The sequence below is a fragment of the Amia ocellicauda genome, unplaced genomic scaffold (assembly GCF_036373705.1).
Source record: "Amia ocellicauda isolate fAmiCal2 unplaced genomic scaffold, fAmiCal2.hap1 HAP1_SCAFFOLD_34, whole genome shotgun sequence".
In the NCBI taxonomy this organism is placed as follows: Eukaryota; Metazoa; Chordata; class Actinopteri; order Amiiformes; family Amiidae; genus Amia; species Amia ocellicauda.
Window position 1 is genome coordinate 923,040 of NW_027102909.1, and position 17,591 is coordinate 940,630.

The 17,591-nt window shown below is 44.9% G+C and overlaps 5 non-coding genes and 14 pseudogenes across 5 annotated transcripts; all 19 read left to right on the forward strand.

The window, feature by feature from the left end:
- The first annotated feature begins 6,304 nt into the window (after nt 1-6,304).
- On the forward strand, nt 6,305-6,423 carry LOC136732339 (uncharacterized; annotated as a pseudogene).
- Nucleotides 6,424-6,640: 217 nt separating this feature from the next.
- LOC136732089 (uncharacterized) lies at nt 6,641-6,759 on the forward strand (annotated as a pseudogene).
- Nucleotides 6,760-6,979: 220 nt separating this feature from the next.
- LOC136732328 (uncharacterized) lies at nt 6,980-7,098 on the forward strand (annotated as a pseudogene).
- A 220-nt stretch (nt 7,099-7,318) lies between these two features.
- LOC136732643 (uncharacterized) lies at nt 7,319-7,437 on the forward strand (annotated as a pseudogene).
- Nucleotides 7,438-7,661: 224 nt separating this feature from the next.
- LOC136732192 (5S ribosomal RNA) lies at nt 7,662-7,780 on the forward strand. The gene has a single exon (XR_010809831.1). It is a non-coding gene; the product is annotated as a 5S ribosomal RNA (ribosomal RNA).
- A 210-nt stretch (nt 7,781-7,990) lies between these two features.
- On the forward strand, nt 7,991-8,109 carry LOC136732443 (uncharacterized; annotated as a pseudogene).
- Nucleotides 8,110-8,330: 221 nt separating this feature from the next.
- LOC136732505 (uncharacterized) lies at nt 8,331-8,449 on the forward strand (annotated as a pseudogene).
- Nucleotides 8,450-8,659: 210 nt separating this feature from the next.
- Nucleotides 8,660-8,778, forward strand: LOC136732348 (5S ribosomal RNA). Its single transcript, XR_010809925.1, has one exon. It is a non-coding gene; the product is annotated as a 5S ribosomal RNA (ribosomal RNA).
- Nucleotides 8,779-9,007: 229 nt separating this feature from the next.
- LOC136732393 (uncharacterized) lies at nt 9,008-9,126 on the forward strand (annotated as a pseudogene).
- A 215-nt stretch (nt 9,127-9,341) lies between these two features.
- LOC136732395 (5S ribosomal RNA) lies at nt 9,342-9,460 on the forward strand. Its single transcript, XR_010809930.1, has one exon. It is a non-coding gene; the product is annotated as a 5S ribosomal RNA (ribosomal RNA).
- A 211-nt stretch (nt 9,461-9,671) lies between these two features.
- On the forward strand, nt 9,672-9,790 carry LOC136732658 (uncharacterized; annotated as a pseudogene).
- Nucleotides 9,791-10,008: 218 nt separating this feature from the next.
- LOC136732294 (uncharacterized) lies at nt 10,009-10,127 on the forward strand (annotated as a pseudogene).
- A 212-nt stretch (nt 10,128-10,339) lies between these two features.
- Nucleotides 10,340-10,458, forward strand: LOC136732533 (uncharacterized; annotated as a pseudogene).
- Nucleotides 10,459-10,667: 209 nt separating this feature from the next.
- LOC136732583 (uncharacterized) lies at nt 10,668-10,786 on the forward strand (annotated as a pseudogene).
- A 224-nt stretch (nt 10,787-11,010) lies between these two features.
- LOC136732210 (5S ribosomal RNA) lies at nt 11,011-11,129 on the forward strand. The gene has a single exon (XR_010809853.1). It is a non-coding gene; the product is annotated as a 5S ribosomal RNA (ribosomal RNA).
- A 215-nt stretch (nt 11,130-11,344) lies between these two features.
- On the forward strand, nt 11,345-11,463 carry LOC136732470 (uncharacterized; annotated as a pseudogene).
- A 211-nt stretch (nt 11,464-11,674) lies between these two features.
- LOC136732133 (uncharacterized) lies at nt 11,675-11,793 on the forward strand (annotated as a pseudogene).
- Nucleotides 11,794-12,017: 224 nt separating this feature from the next.
- Nucleotides 12,018-12,136, forward strand: LOC136732360 (5S ribosomal RNA). Its single transcript, XR_010809926.1, has one exon. It is a non-coding gene; the product is annotated as a 5S ribosomal RNA (ribosomal RNA).
- Nucleotides 12,137-12,344: 208 nt separating this feature from the next.
- On the forward strand, nt 12,345-12,463 carry LOC136732381 (uncharacterized; annotated as a pseudogene).
- The last annotated feature ends 5,128 nt before the right edge of the window (nt 12,464-17,591 follow it).

A 17,591-nucleotide genomic window follows, 5' to 3' on the forward strand; every position in this document is an offset into this window, starting at 1 on the left:
TATGGCATAAAATGCCCGGCGTGCCTTGTCTTTTAATGCGTTTATAGCCAGGCTGAAGCTCCCTGACGCACTGATGGTCAGGCCAAGGTAGTTGTATCTGGTGCAGTGCTCTAATCCAGTGCTGCCCAGAGTGAAGCGGTACCTGTTTCCCTGAGATGGGGCTTTTTTCTGGAAAACCATAACTCTGGTCTTGTCCAGATTGACTGCCAGGGCCCATTTCTGACAGTACTGCTCTAGCAGTGCCAGGTTCTGCTGAAGCCCCTGCTCTGTGGGCGACAGCAGCACCAGGTCGTCTGCATAGAGCAGGAACTTGATCTCTGTGTCATGGAGAGTTAGGCTGCGGGCGTCAGACTGCTCCAACACTGTGGCCAACTCGATGATGTAGATGTTGAACAGTGTTGGACTCAGACTGCAGCCCTGTCTCACTCCCCGCCCCTGAGTGAAGAACTCTGTTCTTGAGTTGCCAATTTGAACTCCGCATTTGTTTTCAGAATACATTGATTTAATGATGTCATAAACTTTACCCCCTACACCACTCTGTAGAAGTTTATAAAATAATCCCTTGTGCCAGATTGAGTCAAATGCCTTTCTAAAGTCTACAAAACAGGCAAATATTTTTCCTTTATTGTTTTGGGTATATTTATTTATGAGGGTGTGTAGAGTGTAAATATGATCGGTTGTGCTGTGTTTTGGTAGGAAGCCAATCTGACTCTTATTCAGGACACTGTGCTTGGTAAGGATGGCCAGTATCTGGGCGTTGATGATACTGCAGAACACCTTCCCCAGGTTACTGCTCACACAGCTGCCCCAGTAGTTATTGGGGTCTAATTTGTCTCCACTTTTAAAAATCGGGGTGATCAATCCTTGATTCCCGACCTCAGGGAAACACCCGGCTCTCAGCACCAGGTTAAAGAGTTTGAGCAGAGCCTCCTGCAGCTGCGGGCTGCTGTGCTTCAGCATCTCAGGGCTGATGCTGTCGGGGCCGCTGGCTTTCCTGGGTTTGAGGATTTTGAGTTGATGTTTTAGTTCCTGTATTGTAAATGGGTTATCTAAGGGATTTTGGTTATTCTTAATGATTTCTTCCAATTTATTTAGGTTTTTTAATATTTTAACCTGTTCTGGCTTTGGATTGTTTTCAACATTTTGGTAAAGTTTTTCAAAGTGTGTTTTCCAGATTTCTCCATTTTGAATTGGTATTTCATTTTTTGTTTTTGGGGTATTTATTCTGCCCATATAGTGGTCTTTTTTCTTACTGAGGAGTTGCTTGTAGTGCCGCAGGGCCTGGCAGTAGCTGAGGCGAGCCTCCTGGTTGTCGGGCTCTCTGTGTTTAGTGTTGGAGAGATGTCTCAGGTGTTTCCTAGAAGTTTCACACTCCTGGTCACACCACTGTTCTTTTTTTCTTTTAGACGATTTCATATTTTGGTTTTTAATTGTTTTAATGTTTGATTTTAAAGCCAGTCTCTCAAATATTTCATTCAGTGTTTTGGTGGCTGAGTTTATTCCGTTTTGGTTTATTTGATAGTGTGAGGATTGATATCTGTCTAACATGTTTTCAATCTCATCACTATTCAGGGCTCTTGTGTAGTTCTCTGTGCTGGGCTCGGACCATCTCTAACTGGGTGGCAGGGAGACCAGTTTTGTGGGAAGTTTGGCTCTGACTTGTGGCTGCGCTGATCTTTTTAGGTAAAGTGTTATTTGGCTGTGGTCTGATAGTGGAGATTGTTGTCTGACTATAAACGCATTGTTGGCTTGTGGGTCCAGGTCAGTTATGGCGTAGTCCACCACACTGCTGCCCAGAGCCGAGCAGTATGTGAATCTCCCCAGAGAGTACCCCCTGGTCCTGCCATTGATGATATATAGACCCAGGCTTTTACATAGGCGCACTACCTGCTTCCTGCTCTTGTTTACCACGCTGTCGTGGCTGTGTCAGTGTGGAGGTGTGTGTGTGGCACAGCGGGGAGTCTCCGAACAGGTGTGTGTTCCCCTCTGTATTGATGTAGTCCATCTCTCTGCCAGTCCTGGCATTGAGATCGCCACACAGCAGTACAGAGCCCAGGGTCTGGAAGTGGCAGATTTCGTTTTGAAGCTCATGAAAGCCTTCCTCATTATAGTAGGGGGAGTCTGCGGGTGGCATATAAATTGCACATAGGTATATATCTGTGTTATTTTGTAGGGTGTCTTTTCTGATTTTCATCCACAGGTGTGTGTCTCCTCTCTGTACTGGGCATAGGGCTGCTCGGAGCTCCTCCCTGTACCACACGATAATCCCCCACGAGGCCCTGCCACACCTGACTTTGGGTTTTTTATAGGAGGGCACAATCAGCTCCCTGTATCCATTGTATCCATCCAGTGTATAGACATATCTGCACAGCACCAAGTCTCTACAAGAATGAAAACATCTGAACTATTTACAGTGTTGATCAGTTCAGGGCCTGTGCTCTTCATTCCAAAAGTTGAGGAGCGTAAACCCTGCATATTCCAACTGCTTATTTTAAAGGACATGTTAATATATTTTATTATACTTGTCTCTTCTACATAAGAAAGTTTAATTTGTGGTCTACAACTGATATTATATTACTATTAATAATTATATATGGATATACATAATAATCACTCAAAGATTTTATCTTTGCATCAAAATATCAGAATAATTAAATCACATTTTTTCTTACTCTCCATCTCCACAACCATATATATGTGTGTTGAGGCTCAGTTAACTCAGCAGTGTGGAACAGATGACACTGAGGAGTTGCCTTATCTGGGCCAGCTGGGCAGCATCGGGCCTCCAGGCTCTGGAAGCCGCTGCTGCGTGGCTGTGTGGCTGTGCTGGTCCCCGGCTGTCCGCTCTGCTGTGCTGGACGGGCCCTCTGGGGATGGGGGGGTGGGGAATGGGGCCGCGGGGTCTCAGGGGCTGGGGCTGGGGTGGAGCCGGTGGCTGGGGATGTGGCCGGGGGCTGGGGGGTTTGCTCCTGGTCTCGAGGTGGGGGTGTGTGGGGTTTCGGCCCAGGGTTGTGTCCTTGAGGACCTTTGAGATGATCCTCACACCCGTCTTGTTGAGGTGGACGTGGTCATACAGGTGATGTGGCTGGATGTCTCAGTGGTGTGCCAGGTGGACGTTGGGGAGGAGGGCACATCTTCGGGACACTTCTGCGTTGATGGCCTGGATGATGTGCAGGGGCACGTCTGTGCGGGGCAGCAGTGTGGAGATGGAAATTTTGGCAGTTGGGAATTCCTCTGTGGCTTTCGTTGCTACCTGTCTCAGGGCTGAGGCCACATCGCCCCTGCGGGCACTCAGGTAGTTAGTGCCGGTGTGGATGAGGATGTGTTTGACTTGGCAAAGCCTCCTCTTGGAGAGCAGCTCCAGGGCTCTCTGTGCTGTGGAGCACCAAAGCTTTTTCACTTTTCGCCCAGGGAAGAGGCGCCTCTCAACCAGGAACTTCCCATTGGATTCGCTCAGAATGACCACCTCTGCGTTGACCTGCCACTCCGGGTTTGCGTCGGGAGTGGTGGGGGCAGCGGGTGTGTTTTGGGGGAGTGGCGTTTCAGGGGGTTGTGTATTAGTGGCAGGTCTGGTGATAGTGGGTGTGTCAGGAGTGGTGGGGAGTGTGGGTGGATCAGTGGGTGCGTCAGGGGTTGGAGGTGTTGTGGGGTCAGTGCAGTGCAGTCTCTGTGCTCCAGTGATGTGTAGCTCCTCTCTTAGCTCCTCCAGCTGGCTCTGCAGGCTCCTCAGCTAGCTGTGCTGGGGTGTCCAGGTCAGCTCCTCCCTCGCTCTGCGCAGCTCCGTCCTCAGGGTTTGGCTCTGCTCCTCCAGGTCTCTCACTGCTGCTCTCAGCTCATGGATCTCAGCCTTGTGCTGCATCTTTAGTCTGTGCATCTCATCCCGGAGCTGATCACACAAGGAGGTCTGGGCCAGGGTGCTCAAGGTCTGCTCCCTGAACTCCGCAAACTCCAGCTCCAGCACTGATAGGCATTCCTTTAGTGTTTTAATGTTGCTGGAGAGTTTTGGGGAGACAGGGGGGCAGTCTGTGGGAGATGGGGCACTGTCTGGCTCCGTGTGGCTGGGGGCAGACTGCAGGGTGGCCGGCTCTGGCTCTTGTTTCTCTACCTCAGTCTGCTGCTTTGAGGTGTGGAAGCCGAGAGCTAATTGGTCCAGGCTGCTCTCGCTGCCCTGCACCATGATGGTCCCGTTGTGGTATACATTAAAAGTGAGCATCACACTGTCTGTGTCTTTCTCTACCAGCACTGAGATCTGCCTGCCTCTGCTAATGCCCCTCTTGTTGTTATTGGGGTATGTCTGGCACAGGGTTTTGTGAAAGGCGGTGTAGAACAGTAGATTGTTCTTGACCCTGTTTTCTCCTTTACCGGTGTAGTCTAGGATGAGGGTCTCAGGAGATGCTCTCATCACAGCTTGTTTGTAGTCCTTCTTAGCCTGTGCAGAGCGAATGTCTTCAGGGTATCGGATTTCAAAAGGCAGCTCTGCAGTCAGACTGCTGTTCGATAGATTTCTATCAGTCTCAGTGGCAGTTGGGCTCTCTCCTACTGTCACTCTATTCAAATCGGAGCTCTGCATTTTCATTGGCTGAGTCAACTACTGAGAATGCTTATTTATTTTATTAATACATATTTTTTTGTTTAATTATTTGTCTCTTACCTCCAATTCTTGTCTTCAGCTTTTCTTTTCTGACTTTTCTTCCTGAACTGTCTCTCTGCTTTCTTCTTTTTGTGTTTCTCTTAAAATTATTATTTTTTGAATACTTTTTCTTCTGAATTTCTATTCCATGTCTTCTGTGTATGTTTATAGTGCTATATATTCATTTGTAAATCACAAATTAAATCCGCTTATGTATAAAAACAAATGTTTTTTAGGAGCTCATATTCCTCTCTCTCTCTCTCTCTCTCTCTCTCTCTCTCTCAATTCATTTCATTTGTATTGTCAAAGCAATTGGACATACATACACATACATACATATACACTCACCTAAAGGATTATTAGGAACACCTGTTCAATTTCTCATTAAAGCAATTATCTAATCAACCAATCACATGGCAGTTGCTTCAATGCATTTAGGGGTGTGGTCCTGGTCAAGACAATCTCCTGAACTCCAAACTGAATGTCTGAATGGGAATGAAAGGTGATTTAAGCAATTTTGAGCGTGGCATGGTTGTTGGTGCCAGACGGGCCGGTCTGAGTATTTCACAATCTGCTCAGTTACTGGGATTTTCACGCACAACCATTTCTAGGGTTTACAAAGAATGGTGTGAAAAGGGAAAAACATCCAGTATGCGGCAGTCCTGTGGGCGAAAATGCCTTGTTGATGCTAGAGGTCAGAGGAGAATGGGCCGACTGATTCAAGCTGATAGAAGAGCAACTTTGACTGAAATAACCACTCGTTACAAACGAGGTATGCAGCAAAGCATTTGTGAAGCCACAACACGTACAACCTTGAGGCGGATGGGCTACAACAGCAGAAGACCCCACCGGGTACCACTCATCTCCACTACAAATAGGAAAAAGAGGTGAGACATTCAGATGGTAGAGTCAGAATTTGGCGTAAACAGAATGAGAACATGGATCCATCATGTCTTGTTACCACTGTGCAGGCTGGTGGTGGTGGTGTAATGGTGTGGGGGATGTCTTCTTGGCACACTTTAGGCCCCTTAGTGCCAATTGGGCATCGTTTAAATGCTACGGCCTACCTGAGCATTGTTTCTGACCATGTCCATCCCTTTTTGACCACCATGTACCCATCCTCTGATGGCTACTTCCAGCAGGATAATGCACCATGTCACAAAGGTCGAATCATTTCAAATTGGTTTCTTGAACATGACAATGAGTTCACTGTACTAAACTGGCCCCCACAGTCACCAGATCTCAACCCAATAGAGCATCTTTGGGATGTGGTGGAACGGGAGCTTCGTGCCCTGGATGTGCATCCCACAAATCTCCATCAACTGCAAGATGCTATCCTATCAATATGGGCCAACATTTCTAAAGAATGCTTTCAGCACCTTGTTGAAGCAATGCCACGTAGAATTAAAGCAGTTCTGAAGGCGAAAGGGGGTCAAACACAGTATTAGTATGGTGTTCCTAATAATCCTTCAGGTGAGTTCATCGTAGCTCTTAATACTCTCTTTCTGTCTGGAGGAGATATAATTGAAGTATTGTACACGTACCCGGCTACTTTCAACACCCATTGCTGCACTGATATTTTTCCCTCCATTTTTCTTTATCCATTTTTTTTTTGCTGGAAGTTCCGTCAATACCCACCAGCCTTTAAGAGACATCATGCAGCCAGGCTTTTTGGCTTGCAGCCACACCGTCCTGAACGCGCCCGATCTCGTCAGATCTCGGAAAATAAACGGGGCAGGGCCTGGTCAGTACTTGGATGGGTGACCTCCTGGAAATTCCAGGTGCAGCAAGCTTTTTCGTCTCCTGGGTAACTTCATCGTAGCTCTTAGTACTCTCTTTCAGTCTGGAGGAGATATTATTGAAGAATTGTACACATACCCGGCTACTTTCAACACCCTTTGCTGCACTGATATTTTTCCCTCCATTTTTTTTTTTTTTTTTTTTTTTTTTGCTGGAAGTTCCGTCAATACCCTCCAGCCTTTAAGAGACATCATGCAGCCAGGCCTCTCGGCTTGCGGACACAAAGTCCTGAACGCGCCCGATCTCGTCAGATCTCGGAAACTAAACGGGGCAGGGCCTGGTCAGTACTTCGATGGGAGATCTCCTGGAAATACCAGGTGCTGCCAGCTTTTTACGTCTCCTGGGGAACTTCATCGTAGCTCTTAATACTCTCTTTCTGTCTGGAGAAGACATAATTGAAGAATTGTACACGTACCCGGCTACTTTCAACACCCTTTCCTGCACTGATATTTTTCCCTCCATTTTTCTATTTTTTTTTTTTTTTTTTTTTCTGGAAATTCCGTCAATAACCGCCAGCCTTTAAGAGACATCATGCAGCCAGACATCTCGGCTTGCGGCCACACCGTCCTGAACGCGCCCGATCTCGTCAGATCTCGGAAGCTAAACGGGGCAGGACCTGGTCAGTACTTGAATGTGAGACCTCCTGGAAATACCTGGTGCTGCAAGCTTTTACGTCTCCTGGGTAACTTCAGCGTAGCTCTTAATACTCTCATTCAGTCTGGAGGAGATATAATTGAAGAATTGTACATGTACCCGGCTACTTTCAACACCCTGTCCTGCACTGATATTTTTCCCTCCATTTTTCTATTTATTTATTTTTTATTTTTTGCTGGAAGTTCCGTCAATACCCGCCAGCCTTTAAGAGACATCATGCAGCCAGGCCTCTTGGCTTGCGGCCACACCGTCCTGAACACGCCCGATTTCGTCAGATCTCGGAAGCTAAACGGGGCAGGGCCTGGTCAGTACATGAATGTGAAACCTCCTGGAAATACCTAGTGCTACAAGCTTTTACGTCTCCTGGGTAACTTTATCGTAGCTCTTAATACTCTCTCTCTGTCTGGAGGAGATATAATTGAAGTATTGTACACGTATCCAGCTACTGTCAACACCCTTTGCTGCACTGATATTTTTCCATCCATTTTTCTTTTTTCTTTTTTTCTTTTTTTTTTTTGCTGGAAGTTCCGTCAATACCCGCCAACCTTTAAGAGACATCATGCAGCCAGGCCTTTCGGCTTGTGGCCACACCGTCCTGAATGCGCCCGATCTCGTTAGATCTCGGAAGCTAAACGGGGCAGGGCCTGGTCAGTACTTGGATGGGAGACCTCCTAGAAATACCAGGTGCTGCAAGCTTTTTACGTCTCCTGGGTAACTTCATCGTAGCTCTTAATACTCTCTTTCTGTCTCCAGGAGATATAATTGAAGAATTGTACACGTACCCGGCTACTTTCAACCCCCGTTGCTGCACTGGTATATTTCCCTCTATTTTTCTTTTTTTTTTTTGCTGGCAGTTCCGTCAATACCTGCCAGCCTTTAAGAGACATCATGCAGCCAGGCCTTTGGACTTGTGGCCACACCGTCCTGAATGCGCCCGATCTCGTCAGATCTCGGAAGCTAAACCGGGCAGGGCCTGGTCAGTACTTGGATGGGAGACCTCCTAGAAATACCAGCTGCTGCAAGCTTTTTACGTCTCCTGGGTAACTTCATCGTAGCTCTTAATACTCTCTTTCTGTCTCCAGGAGATATAATTGAAGAATTGTACACTTACCCGGCTACTTTCAACACCCTTTCCTGCACTGATATTTTTCCCTGCATTTTTCTATTTTTTTTTTTTTTTTTTTTTGCTGGAAATTCCGTCAATACCCGCCAGCCTTTAAGAGACATCATGCAGCCAGACATCTCGGCTTGCGGCCACACCGTCCTGAACGCGCCCGATCTTGTCAGATCTCGGAAGCTAAACGGGGCAGGACCTGGTCAGTACTTAAATGTGAGACCTCCTGGAAATACCAGGTGCTGCCAGCTTTTTACATCTCCTGGGGAACTTCATCGTAGCTCTTAATACTCTCTTTATGTCTGGAGAAGATATAATTGAAGAATTGTACACGTACCCGGCTACTTTCAACACCCTTTGCTGCACTGGTATTTTTCCCTCTATTTTTCTTTTTTTTTTTCGCTGGCAGTTCCGTCAATACCCGCCAGCCTTTAAGAGACATCATGCAGCCAGGCATCTCGGCTTGCGGCCACACCATCCTGAACGCGCCCGATCTCGTCAGATCTCGGAAGCTAAACGGGGCAGGGCCTGGTCAGTACTTGGATGGGAGACCTCCTAGAAATACCAGGTGCTGCAAGCTTTTTACGTCTCCTGAGTAACTTCATCGTAGCTCTTAATACTCTCTATCTGTCTCCAGGAGATATAATTGAAGAATTGTACACGTACCCGGTTCCTTTCAACACCCTTTGCTGCACTGATATTTTTCCATCCATTTTTCTTTTTTTTTTTTTTTTTTTTTTTTTTTTTTTGCTGGAAGTTCCATCAATACCCGCCAACCTTTAAGAGACATCATGCAGCCAGGCCTCTCGGCTTGTGGCCACACCGTCCTGAACGCGCCTGATCTCGTAAGATCTCGGACGCTAAACTGGGCAGGACCTGGTCAGTACTTGGATGGGAGACCTCCTGGAAATACCTGGTGCTGCAAGCTTTTACGTCTCCTGGGTAACTTTATCGTAGCTCTTAATACTCTCTATCTGTCTGGAGGAGATATAATTGAAGTATTGTACACGTACCCAGCTACTGTCAACACCCTTTGCTGCACTGATATTTTTCCATCCATTTTTCTTTTTTTTTTTTTTTTTTGCTGGAAGTTCCGTCAATACCCGCCAACCTTTAACAGACATCATGCAGCCAGGCCTCTCGGCTTGCGGCCACACCGTCCTGAATGCGCCCGATCTCGTCAGATCTCGGAAGCTAAACGGGGCAGGGCCTGGTCAGTACTTGGATGGGAGACCTCCTAGTAATACCAGGTGCTGCAAGCCTTTTACGTCTCCTGGGTAACTTCATCGTAGCTCTTAATACTCTCTTTCTGTCTCCAGGAGATATAATTGAAGAATTGTACACGTACTAGGCTACTTTCAACACCCTTTGCTGCACTGATATTTTTCCCTCTATTTTTCTTTTTTTTTTTTTGCTGGCAGTTCCGTCAATACCCGCCAGCCTTTAAGAGACATGATGCAGCCAGGCATCTCGGCTTGCGGCCACACCATCCTGAACGCGCCCGATCTTGTCAGATCTCGGATGCTAAACGGGGCAGGACCTGGTCAGTACATGAATGTGAGACCTCCTGGAAATACCTCGTGCTGCAAGCTTTTACGTCTCCTGGGTAACTTTATCGTAGCTCTTAATACTCTCTATCTGTCTGGAGGAGATATAATTGAAGAATTGTACATGTACCCGGCTACTTTCAACACCCTTTGCTGCACTGATATTTTTCCCTCCCTTTTTCTATTTTTTTTTTTTTTTTTTTGCTGGAAGTTCCGTCAATACTTGCCAGCCTTTAAGAGACATCATGCAGCCAGGTCTCTTGGCTTGTGGCCACACCGTCCTGAACGCGCCCGATCTCGTAAGATCTCGGACGCTAAACGGGGCAGGACCTGGTCAGTACTTGGATGGGAGACCTCCTGGAAATACCTGGTGCTGCAAGCTTTTACGTCTCCTGGGTAACTTTATCGTAGCTCTTAATTCTCTCTTTCTGTCTGGAGGAGATATAATTGAAGAATTGTACATGTACCCGGCTACTTTCAACACCCTTTGCTGCACTGATATTTTTCCCTCCATTTTTCTATTTTTTTTTTTTTGCTGGAAATTCCGTCAATACCCGCCAGCCTTTAAGAGACATCATGCAGCCAGACATCTCGGCTTGCGGCCACACCTTCCTGAACGCGCCCGATCTTGTCAGATCTCGGAAGCTAAACGGGGAAGGACCTGGTCAGTACTTAAATGTGAGACCTCCTGGAAATACCAGGTGCTGCCAGCTTTTTACGTCTCCTGGGGAACTTCATCGTAGCTCTTAATACTCTCTTTCTATCTGGAGAAGATATAATTGAAGAATTGTACACGTACCCGGCTACTTTCAACACCCTTTGCTGCACTGGTATTTTTCACTCTATTTTTTTTTTTTTTTTTGCTGGAAGTTCCGTCAATACCCTCCAGCCTTTAAGAGACATCATGCAGCCAGGCCTCTTGGCTTGCGGCCACACCGTCTTGAACGCGCCCGATCTCGTCAGATCTCGGAAGCTAAACGGGGCAAGACCTGGTCAGTACATGAATGTGAGACCTCCTAGAAATACCAGGTGCTGCAAGCTTTTTTCGTCACTTGGGTAACTTCATCATAGCTCTTTATACTCTCTTTCTGTCTGGAGGAGATATAATTGAAGAATTGTACACGTACCCGGCTACTTTCAACACCCTTTCCTGCACTGATATTTTTCCCTCCATTTTTCTATTTTTTTTTTTTTTTTTTTTTTTTGCTGGAAATTCCGTCAATACCCACCAGCCTTTAAGAGACATCATGCAGCCAGGCGTCTCGGCTTGTGGCCACACCGTCCTGAATGCGCCCGATCTCGTCAGATCTTGGAAGCTAAACGGGGCAGGGCCTGGTCAGTACTTAGATGGGAGACCTCCTGGAAATACCAGGTGCTGCAAGCTTTTTACATCACTTGGGTAATTTCATCGTAGCTCTTAATACTCTCTTTCTGTCTGGAGGAGATATAATTGAAGAATTGTACACGTACCCGGCTACTTTCAACATCCTTTGCTGCACTGATATTTTTCCCTCCATTCTTCTTTTTTCTTTTTTATTTTGCTGGAAGTTCCGTCAATACCCTCCAGCCTTTAAGAGACATCATGCAGCCAGGCCTCTTGCTTGCGACCACACCGTCCAGAGCGCGACCGATCTCATCAGATCCCGGAAGCTAAACGGGGCAGGGCCTGGTTAGTACTTGGATGGGAGACCTCCTAGAAATACCAGGTGCTGCAAGCTTTTTACGTCTCCTGGGTAACTTTATCGTAGCTCTTAATACTCTCTTTCTGTCTGGAGGAGATATAATTGAAGAATTGTACACGTACCCGGCTACTTTCAACACCCTTTGCTGCACTGATATTTTTCCATCCATTTTTCTTTTTTTTTTTTTGCTGGAAGTTCCGTCAATACCCGCCAACCTTTAAGAGACATCATGCAGCCAGGCGTCTCGGCTTGCGGACACAAAGTCCTGAACGCGCCCGATCTCGTCAGAAATGGGAAACTAAACGGGCCAGGGCCTGGTCAGTACTTGGATGGGTGACCTCCTGGAAATACCAGGTGCTGCAAGCTTTTTCGTCTCCTGGGTAACTTTATCGTAGCTCTTAATACTCTCTCTCTGTCTGGAGGAGATATAATTGAAGTATTGTACACGTATCCAGCTACTGTCAACACCCTTTGCTGCACTGATATTTTTCCATCCATTTTTCTTTTTTGTTTTTTTCTTTTTTTTTTTTGCTGGAAGTTCCGTCAATACCCGCCAACCTTTAAGAGACATCATGCAGCCAGGCCTTTCGGCTTGCGGCCACACCATCCTGAACGCGCCCGATCTCGTCAGATCTCGGAAGCTAAACGGGGCAGGGCCTGGTCAGTACTTGGATGGGAGACCTCCTAGAAATACCAGGTGCTGCAAGCTTTTTACGTCTCCTGGGTAACTTAATCGTAGCTCTTAATACTCTCTTTCTGTCTCCAGGAGATATAATTGAAGAATTGTACACGTACCCGGCTACTTTCAACACCCTTTGCTGCACTGGTATATTTCCCTTTATTTTTCTTTTTTTTCTGCTGGCAGTTCCGTCAATACCCGCCAGCCTTTAAGAGACATCATGCAGCCAGGCATCTCGGCTTGCGGCCACACCGTCCTGAACGTGCCCGATCTCGTCAGACCTTGGAAACTAAACGGGCCAGGGCCTGGTTAGTACTTGGATGGGTGACCTCCAGGAAATACCAGGTGATGCAAGCTTTTTACGTCTCCTTGGTAACTTCATCGTAGCTCTTAATACTCTTTATCTGTCTGGAGGAGATATAATTGAAGTATTGTACACTTTGTCTTAGGGACAGTCTGGCTAGCAGTGACTGAGTGGTTGACAGACGACAAGCAACGGAATGTACGTGCTCTGTGATGTCATAGCAGTCAGCTGAGAGAGGCTCGTGATGTCATCGCTGAGCTGTCTGTCTGTCTGTCTCTCTCTCTCTCTTTCTCTCTCTCTCTCTCTCTCTCTCTCTTCCTCTCAATTCAATTCATTTGTATTGTCAAAGCAATTGGACATACATACATACATATATATATATATATATATATATATATATATATACATACATACATACATCCATACATGCTAGAAAGTCATTACTATGTTATCTTAAAGGCTAACTAAGCAGAACATATATCATTATAGAACAGAGTTCATAGGTCATACCGTTTGACAATGTCTCCAAGGTTCTCATCATAAATAACAAACAGAAATCAAACTATCTTCTGGGCTGACCTTCTAGCTTGACCGTATCTTTCTTAAGTATACAAGAGAGAAAAACAGGTGTAAGAAAATAATTTCTAATTTTCCTTCTACACATATATACATACATACATACATATGTAGCGTTATGTTGGGTGTATTTGGATAAGAGCATTTGGGCTCTGAGCTGAAGCACTGATCTAAAGAAGACCTCTCCCCCCCCAAAGTTATCAGATTTCCTTAGCTCATCAGCTTGGAACTGGTTTGCATCAAAGTGACAGTTTTGGGGAGGATGGCACCGAGAAGAGGCCAAATAGTTTGGAATTCTGCTATGAGATGTCTGGAGAAAGGGGCCTGTAGGTGATAAAAACTCTTTGAAGTGGATGAGAGCCGAAATCCCGACATAGAGCTACGAACCCAGGCCAACCGGCATTTCCAAAAGATGGCATGGATTGACATCAGTCATAAATAAAGCCTCCCTCCAATAGGACACTGGGGGCTGAAACCGAAATCCAATCTCAAGAACTCAGGGACCAATCACCTACTGATCTGACAGACTATAAGGAACAGCGGACAGTCTTTCTCTCTCTCTCTCTCTCACCTGAACCAGAAACTCGCTGCCACAGCTCAACCTGTAGCTCTGTTGCCAGAACCGGAATCAGAAACCAACCAAGTCTTTGCCGGCAACAGAAGAGTTAAACTGGGAGAAGGAGATTGAGCCGTACGAAGAATTCTTTTAAAGGACTTTATTAAATAAATAACTTCACAGACCCACCTGATCAGTGGAGTTTTACAGCTGGACAATTGACTAAGTCGACTGAATACGAAAGTGTCAGTCACTTAAATAGCTATTTGAGTTTTAAGAAACTTGACCCTTGGAACAAACAGGGCCCTGCTTTCCTCAAAGACTTCGTCTTCAAGTAACTACGGTGGAACCATGCTTACAAAGAAGATTTTGTGCACAACCTTGGAGCCTTCAAACCAATGGAAAATCTGTTTGGAAAAGACTCTACATTCGCGAAACCCCAACTTCCAGGTGCATCGACTGAGTGGAAGTTCTTGGACAAAGCCGAACCGGACTGCCTTTGTTCCAAACCACACGGACCTCGTGCCGTGTGCTGTTATCTGAGCCCGAAGCCAGAGAGGCCTCTCTGCGACGAAGTTCACATAAGTTTAACAGTTTGGAGTTTGTGATTCATGACATTTGAGAAATCAATTAGAAATGTTAATCTGTGATTCATAACTCTAGAATGTGTAATATCATTTAGTTTTCTTAAATATAAATGTGAGTTGCATTAAACTGTTTTGTTGATAATTTTAGAAATAAAATCTGTCAACGCCGAGAAATATCTTCTCATTCCTGTTTAACTGTTTAGTCTGAAATTGACACAAGTTAATAGACATTAGATTATTGGTGGCCCTGCCTATCCTTAATCATTGAATAATAATCAGTTAAGGGAAATTGTGGTAACAAATAGGATCTTTCTTGGCACCTAAACGTAAATGAGACTGATATATATATAACGAGAAGTTACCTGACATAAATACTAACCTGCGTAGTTATTTAATGTCTGACTAATAATACTAACGAGAGACTCACCTTCGTCTTACTAACCGGTATTGTAGTCAATGTGTTTATAACCTTTTTTGTTTAACGATTTGTTAAACGGAATGTACGTGCTCTGTGATGTCATAGCAGTAAGCTGAGAGAGGCTCGTCATGTCATCGCTGAGCTGGCTGGCTGGCTCTCTGTGTGTGTGTGTGTGTGTGTGTGTGTGTGTCTCTGTCTGTCTGTCTCTCTCTCTCTCCCTCTCAATTCAATTCATTTGTATTGTCAAAGCAATTGGACATGCATACATACATACATACATATATATGGAAAATAAACAATATGTGTACATCTCTTTCTGCATTAGTGGTGCCCTCACAGATGTGCAAGTTACATGACAGACAGACAGACAGACACACACACACTTTCACACACAGACAGACAGACACAGACACACACAGACACACACACACATACTTTGACAGACAGACAGACAGACAGACACACGCATATTATGGGTCTTTGTTGGGTAGTGAAATGGGTAGCATCAGTCGCAGTGTGGGTAATGTCAGGGAGCCAATCATAGTCCCCGTTATTTGCATATTGTGGCGCAAAGCATTCTGGGAAAAGCAACTAAACACGTTTAGTCATGTATTTGTCCATAGTTTACACATGAGATGAAAGAGACAGTATGACGTGTTGAGCACCTGGGATTCCTCATGTGTATGTGAGGGGCAGAGGAACCGGATCCCAAGTGTGCGTCCCAGGTGCTATAGGTTTCAAAGCATGCAGGGGAATAGGCACCCCACCCTGACACTTATAGAAGACTGGATAGGGAGATATAAATAGCAATGGGGAGACTCTTGTACTTGGTGTGGCTCTATCCATATAGTGGGGCCAGCAGGTGCAGCAATAGAAGCTCAGCCTGGGGAGACTGGATTTAGCATTTCCTCTCCATTTTGATAACTATCCATAATCATTTCTGCAAAATACTTCTATGATACCTATGTATGTTTTTTACTTGTACTATATTATACTATCAAGTATCAGTGTACACATACAATGTGACCTGTTACATTAATACAGAGGCCACGGAAGGCCAGATCACTAATAGCCACTGTCCCCTGATATTACACTTTTTTACAATCACTTTGGCACTCATTTCAGAATCTTGATGTCATTTTTCAAAACTCTAGACACTAAACTCACACCCGATGATCAAAATGCACATTTTTCAAAACTCTAACACTTTTTTACAATTGCTTGGATACAATACACATCAACCTCAGATCATTTGTTCATTGAACTAAAATGACACAACTTAACATCAAAGTATTACCATTTCAAAATGCAATTCACACATTACATCTGAGATCACTGTCTATTCATTTCATTACAAAGATCTAACTATCAATTGATACAGCTGCTCAAAATGATAAGTGACTGTTGCATTACTCTTAATGCATAATTTTATGGAAACTGACAAACAATATTCCATGTTTCGATCATGAAAGTTTCAGGATAATGAGATCCATTGACATCAATAAACGAGGAGCATGAACCAGTTGGACTACATTATCTATGGATGTAATATTTCATCATCATTCATCATCATGTAGCACTTTTCCACACCATGTTTGCAGTGTGGAAGGAAAGTTAGAAATTTTTTCTCTAATACCTGTTTTTCTCTCTTGTATACTTAAGAAAGATAAGGTCAAGCTAGAAGGTCAGGCCAGAAGGTAGTTTGATTTCTGTTTGTTATTTACGATGAGAATCTTGGAGACAATGTCAAACAGTATGATTGAAGTGCCTGCTCCCTAATCCATGTGTTGATCTATGAACTCTGTCCTATAATGATATGAATTCTGCTTAGCTAACTTTTAAGATAACATAGTAATGACTTTCTGATTATAACCAGCTCTTTGATTTTTGTGTATAAAAGCTCTGACTGTTAAAATGAAGGCAGAGCGACTTTGGGATCTACTTGAGTCACTGTTCCTCTCCACGCTGCGTGTATTAAAGGCATTGCAACTAACGCTCCAACCTGGTTGAAGATGATTGTTCTTCCACATCAGATTTGACATTACTGTATGTATGCAGGCCCTTGTAATTGCTTTTCCAATACTGCCAACTGGTTATTGATGATTGATTTCACATTGTGGTACGAGTATCGAGTGAAATGAGTGCTATCCACCCCAGCAACACAGTGATAACATGGAGCCGGCAAGTCATCCAGGTCACAATAGAGGTCAAGCAGTGGGAGGAGGAAGACGTGGTGGTCAAAGGAATGGAAGGGGACATGCACCCCTTCTGAGAGGTGGTCGTGGGCCTCGTCATAGAGGAGGGCTTAGGCCTCACCAGAGAGGCAGCCATGGGCCTCATTTGAGAGGTGTTGGGGGAACGTGGTAGAGGACAAGGCCACGGACCAGACAGCGGCAGCAACAGCAAATAGTGTCCAGTGAAATCCGAGAAATAGTTGTAGAGCATGTTGTAAATCATGGCATGACCATGACTGAGGCAGCTACAATGATTCAATCAAACCTCAGAATCAACTCAGGATCAACTGTAGCCTCAATCATCAGAAATTTCCGTACTGAGAAGCGGCAAGTCTTCAGCATGCACTAAACATTAGGCTACTCTCAATTGTCAAATGACTGTATACTGCATACCAATGTGTAGCACAGAGTATAGTGTGCCTTTTGAAAGAAATGCAGACAGAGTGAAGCAGCTGATGACTGAGTATGTTCAGGTATGTTCAGTTTCAAGATGCCTCTTGTGAAAAATGGTTGTGAGAACCTGAACCTGAACACAGGGCTGATGGAAATTCAGAAGTACAGTAATCAATCCTTTGTTTTACACTAAGCCAGTTGAGGAACACTGCAGTTGACATTTTACTGTAGTTTTGTTCTTTTTTGTAGCTAATTATTGTTGCATGGCTTCAAAGAAACCTATGGTGTGATTTGATTGTATTGCATCAATACATTTCAGATTTTGTTCAATGATTCCACTGTGTCTGTAGTATTCTCTCTACTAGTCCTTTTACAGTGATGTATTTATGTGTAGTACCATAATGAAACATGTATCAC